Source organism: Phodopus roborovskii, unplaced genomic scaffold (genome assembly GCF_943737965.1).
Source record: "Phodopus roborovskii unplaced genomic scaffold, PHOROB, whole genome shotgun sequence".
NCBI lineage: Eukaryota > Metazoa > Chordata > Mammalia > Rodentia > Cricetidae > Phodopus > Phodopus roborovskii.
This window is the reverse complement of record NW_026126525.1, coordinates 11,249,093-11,255,092: the sequence shown is the minus strand read 5'-3', so window position 1 is coordinate 11,255,092 and position 6,000 is coordinate 11,249,093. Positions and strand designations below refer to the sequence as shown.

The window sequence follows — 6,000 nt, the reverse complement described above, 5'->3', positions numbered from 1 at the left end:
TGGGGTCACTAGTGAATGTCAAAGTCTCCATCACAGAGTGAGTGTGGTGGCTGGAGTGTGTGGGCTTTGGGGTCATCTGCCTATTCCCTCCTGTTCCATTGCATGCTGTAGAATGATTGACAGACTAGTCGGCCTCTTATCTGTAAGGTTAGACTAATAATTATAGCATTTTAATGGTGAGTTGAGAGCGTGACGTTGTCACTGCAGACACAGTGACAATTGTGGTGAACTACAGGTTTAACCACATACAGTTGCTATTGCTTTTGTAGTGGACCCAAATTGTCGGAGATCACACGCTACAATTTCATTCTGTGACTAGTCACCCCCACACCCCCACTGGAGACTTAGCCCAGAACCTCACACATAATAAGCAAGCACTCAACCACGGAGCTGCATCAAGCATCAGCATCAATTCTTTGTAGATGCCACAATGGTTTGCTTACTTGGCTCATGATTTGTAAAAGGACAGGTTCTTTATTTACTTCAACATAATTTAGAGAGGTTTTACATGCCTGGGTTAGCTTCCTTAGAAATTCACTGAGATTTCTTTTACTATAAAAGAGCATTGCATGAAGACATTCTGCTGTATATATTTAGTTATTGGGACCAACAACATGTTGACAACATATTGTCAGAAAGAACTTGAAAAGATTTCAAGTGAGCTGAGGTTGGACAGAGTGGGACTACCAGGGGATGGCTTTAGGCACGAAGAGGAGTTGACCCGTGGCTCCTCTTCTGCCCTGTGAATATTAGTGTTTGAGGACATGGCATTCCCACATGAGAAGGCTGCTGGGGATAGATGAATGTCAGACACAATCTTTTGTCATTCTGCACCCTATAGTTGGAGATGAGGTCTTGGTTGATAGCAGGAAGTTGTTCAGTTGCACACATTCAAGATCTCGAACTCTGGCAGGCCAGGGATAACAAGGGAATGCAACTCAGGCAAGGCCTTTAGGGAGAAGAAAACAAGACAATTTCGCCTTTTTGCAGGGGTGTGGGGACAGGGTTTCTTTATGTAGCTTTGGCTGTCCTGGAACTCACTCTGTAGAATAAGTGGGCCTTGAACTCAGAGATCTACCTGCCTCTGCCTCCTGAGTCCTGGGATTAAAGGTATGTGTCAACACCAGGCAATTTTGCCTTTCTAAAAGGAAAGGTGTGTGTGTGTGTGTGTGTGTGTGTGTGTGTGTGTGTGTGTATACGTGTTTGCTGGGACTCCTGCTCAGAGCCCTTCTCACTTGTGCTAAACAAATATTGCATTACCAGGCTACCTGCCCCCTCCAGAAGGCTGTTTTCAAAGTGAGACTATCTATAATGCAAAATCTGCCAGGAGTTCCCTTTTTCTGATAAGATTTTTATCAGAATTGTTTGCTTGTCCCAACCCAAGCTACATTTGGGATCCACATGCATCTCTATCCTTGCATTTCAAATTAAGAGCCAAAAATAGCTCCAGGAGTCAAGTGGTGCATTCTGGAGAGACAACCTCTGCAGAGAAAGTCTTCCCATGAATTCCTTCTCATCTTTGAAGCTCAATGACAGCTTTAGGCTTTCTCCTGTCTGAATGATCTTACTACTGACTGTTTTTTATACTGCCCTTTGTGGGGGTGGGGTGTGATCTATTTGTGTGTGTGTTCCTTTGGGTTTTTCCACACCTAAGAAATAATGCAAATCTTAATGTTATTCTTTTTGAAGGAAGTTCACAAGTCTTCTATGAATTTCACATGCTTCCCACTCAGACACACCATAGCATCCCAGACAAATGAAAATCCATTTACATACCCACAAACTCAGACACACTTAGAGACCCGTTTTCTGTGTGTGCTGCTTCTCTCTGTCTGTCTCTGTCTCTGTCTCTGTCTCTGTGTCTGTCTCTCTCTCTCTCTCTCTCTCTCTCTCTCTCTCTCTCTCTTTGTGTCTATGCTTACTGTTAAGCTGACCCCTAAAGTCTGGGGCAAATACCATACTTGAATCAAGCGCTGCCTAGCCGTACAGCTGCAGAGGATTGCCATTTCATAGGCTCGGGCTCCAGTACAATGCCTTCAGCTGGCACTTTAGGGAGCCCGTGACAGCTCTGCCCACAGGTGGGCTGCAACGCCCCACTTTTCTGGAGCTGAAAATGCAGCCTGTTGTCTCCTTCAACCTTCCAGCAGACTTATCCATTTTCACATCTGAAGTGATCCCCACCCCCCGCCGCCGCCCATATTGGATTTCATCGTTCAGAATGGTGACTGTAAAAAGATCTTTGTATTTGTGTCTCCCTGTCTCCCGGTTTCTTTAAGAAAGTCTTGCTGGCAAAAACCATAGCTATTAAAAATTGAGTTCCATCAGCCGCATAGGGGCCTGAGCGTCCGGAGCCAGGCAAGGGAGGAGAGAAAGAGGCTCCAAAGGTTGCTAGAGCCAGAAGCACACGCCCGTCCTGAGCTTGGCTTTGCCTTCGCTGCACAGCGTGTTTGATGAGAGTCGGAGGGCCCTGGGGCGATGCCGTCGGCGGGTAGAGAGAACTCCTAACCCTGACAAACAGCTCCAGGGTGCACGAAGCGGAGCTGCCTGCGGGTACGGTGGAAACCGGCTGCCGGCCGGGGCCAGCGAGTGGACGTCCCTGACTTCAGGGGTCCTGCTGCTGTCAGCCAGGCCGGCAGGCGATTGGCTGGGGAGAAGGCAGTAATTCGAACTGCCTTTTGTGCCTGGCTAATCAGGACAGCGCAGGTTCCAGGAGCTGAGGTGCCTGGGTGTCAGACACCTGTGACTTAGCTCTGCTGCCCCGGAGCTGGCTCGTTGGCGGAAGTCTGCCTCTGCGCCACCTGCCCGAGCCGCTAAGCCCTGTTGGTGGGCCAGCCCGGCTGTGTGTCACGCCGGACAGAAGTATCCGGACAACCGAGGACGATGGAGGTGCTTGAGTTCCCTCTTCTGTGAGGTAAGTTCCGTTTAAGTTGGTTATTTCTCCTCGATTGATAGCCACACAAATGACACTATGGAGAAGATTAAACTAAGAGACAGAGCTTTATGACAAGACCGACTTAACCAGCTGGCAGATATGCCTGCAAAATGGCAAAGGGAAAAGTAAAAGGTGGGTGGGGGCGCGACGGATCACGGTACCCCTCACCACTCTGTACACTTATTGTCACTGGATGAGAACTCACCCCTGTGAGAGTAAAGGGACTTCTCATTAAAGCCCGCGGATCTATGTACTGACTTCTGAGACAATTCAGTCAGGCTGAACATCTTGACTGGCTCGAGTCCGACCTTCAGGCTTCCTACTGGTGTGAGCTACGCTGTTTTTACAGTTCTAACTTCATATGGTGTGATGTGAGCGCGCCTTCTCCTTTTCAGGTTTGTTCAGCATGGAGTTAGTGAATTCTACTTTAGCCAGGGGACCTGATGATACCGCTGGGCTGATTGTGCCCCGCTTCCCTCTATGTGCTTCAGCATCTGAAATGGAGCAGTAGAAATGCCTAGAACAGTAGGCCCTGGCTCTTACTCTACTCTTTCATTCTACTGCTAAAGTGTTCGACAAATCCTTCCACGACCACCCCCACTCCCCAACCTGGGCAACCATTAGAGTACTTGTTATTTGAGGAGTTAGTAAAAAGACTAGTGGGTTCGAAACCAGTGTTCCCATTTGCCTGTTTCACCCTGACAAGACAAGAAGGAGTTTAATCTTGAGTTTTAATTTACTTTTAATGAAAATAACTTCACAAACGTTGAAGACCCTTTTGTGAGCCGCGGGACTGATTCTAAGCTGACTTTGAACACCTTCCTGAAAGGAGTTGTTTACCAGTTCCTGGAGCCTCTAGTCAAGTTGTAAACCTCTGTGGGGGAAGATAGATAAAGGTGGAGGGAAGGTGATATAAGCATTCAGAGAATCTGCAAGCCAAAAATCTATGTTAATCATCCTAAAATATATCTTCTCCTCCCGTGTTTGAACCAGTTGGAACTCTCCATCTCTGCTACTGTTAGCTAACCTGTCGCTATAAAAACATTTCCCCATAGTAGCAATATACAGCTAATGAGCGTAAATGCTAAATAGGACTGCTTTGAATAGTAAAAGCCCCAGAAATGACATTACTTCTGTAAAAGGTGACCACCACACAATCATTTTGATAATATGTGTGCATTTGGTATATTTGGTTGATGATGGTTTAATATATAGGTTGATACATAGGTAGCAAGGCAATACTGTGTGCTTTTACGTTTTGGAAGAGTTTGGAAGAAATAAGCATCAAAATAGAAATAGGTGGCAAATATCTAGCATCTAGGTTCTTATTTTAAAATTCTACCCCTGGCTTATGAACAAATCAAAAGTGATATCCTGAATTAGGGATATTGTCAGATTGCATTGGAAGGAATAAATGCAATCTTTAGTTAGTATCTTTTTTTAAAAACACAAAAAGTTTCAGTGTTTTTAAGACACGAACAAGAGAAAGTTGAAAAAACTTTCATATCATGTACAGGAAATCCCTGTATATTTGTGCAGGGTTGAGCCCACCCCAAATACATAACACAATCATTAGTAACTGGGGGTAGACACATAGCTACTTCATTCCAAGCACAGTATCTTTAGAGTGCTACTTTGGAGTGTGTGGGGATTAAGTAACTAAATTTATTGTTTCCCTGGAGACGACCATTTTTAAGTCTCCTTCCTGGAGCTGTGGAATGCCTGCTCACTCCCTCCTTGGCTGTGTGGTGCTGTGGACAGCACACAAAGGGGCTCAATAGAACTGCCCAGCCCCCTCCCTGCATGGTGCGCCCCACTGATTGGCTTGAAAGGTTCAGCCCCATGAACTGAAGGCTCCAGCTGGCAGATACTTCCTCTTCAACTACTGTCCTCTGCCTCTACGTTGGCTCCTGGCTGTTCAGAAGCCATGAGTCGTTCATGTGCTTCAGCCAAGGTATCAGATAGACAACACAGCAGCATCCCCACCACCTCTGGACTTCACTAAAATCTCACCAATTGTCTTTTGGTTAGACCAACTCTTTCAAAGCATGCTTTTATAAACAAACAAAACCACCTCACAGTAGTTCAAATGGTTCCATTGTGGGGACAGTTGGAGACTGTCCTCTCAGATGGGAGATTTTGGAAATCAAAAGACCTCTGCAACCCCCAGTCATTTTGTTCCCACTTAGTCGAACTAGATTCAGGAGCAAAATCCAAATGACCATGGCAGCAGTGTATCTGTGGCAAATCTGCGAGTCCCAGTGAAGGGAGAGCCCTCCACAACCGGATGATCTTGAGTGGAAGTGGGTTGCCACTGCTGTCCCTGCGTGGTCACAGTCCCCAAGTGAGTCTCCAAGGAGGACTTTGCTTTAGCACCTCAGGCAGGCCTGGTTTGAAAGCCGAGAAAACGATGGGGTGGAATGTAAATGAACTCCACCCTGAGAAGCTATGGCTTGCTTTGTTTTTTTGTTGTTGTTGTTTTACCAGGTTCCAAAACTCCTGCATGAGTGATAAAGTTATCAGAGGACTGTAGCCACCAAAGCCTCTGGTCAGCCCTGGGGACAGCTACGCAGGTGGTTGTCTCAGCAGTTGGACACCAAGGGAAGGGGGGTGAACAGTGGGCTTCTTCCCTTATCTGTTGCTTCACATTGGAGAAGGTTTAGTGACCTTACTTTTAGGCCATGATTTCTCAGTTGTTCATTAGCCACGCCTCACCGACTCCTTCTGATACCAGGCAGGTCAGGATTGGTACCCTGCTTTGGAAGACAAAGAAAGGGGACAATAAAGGTAGAATAAAAAAAGAGGCATTTTCTTTTTTCTCATGTAGCTCAGGCCGGCCCCAAACTTACTACATATCTGAAGATGACCTTGAACTTGCTTCTGAGAGTCCTGAGATTACAGGCCTGGGCCCGAGCTGCTTTTTTTGTTTTTGTTTTTGTTTTTGTTTTTGTTTTTTTTTTTTCTTGTTAAAAAAGGAAATTAGAAATTCAGCTTTTCTTTCCCTTAGCTCTTCTGTCTTGGCACTAAAACTGTTTCTAAGGAGAAGAATTCTGGCCGTCTTCAGTGAA

General features: G+C 46.0%; 1 protein-coding gene across 2 annotated transcripts in view; it reads left to right on the top strand.

Moving 5' to 3' along the window:
• Positions 1-2,610: 2,610 nt before the first annotated feature.
• Shroom3 (shroom family member 3) overlaps positions 2,611-6,000 on the top strand; it is a 147,167-nt gene continuing 143,777 nt past the window's right edge. For both annotated transcript variants that reach the window (XM_051198642.1, XM_051198641.1), the window contains exon 1: positions 2,611-2,911. The gene's annotated coding sequence lies outside the window, so the exon portion shown is untranslated. The remainder of the gene's footprint in view (positions 2,912-6,000) is intronic.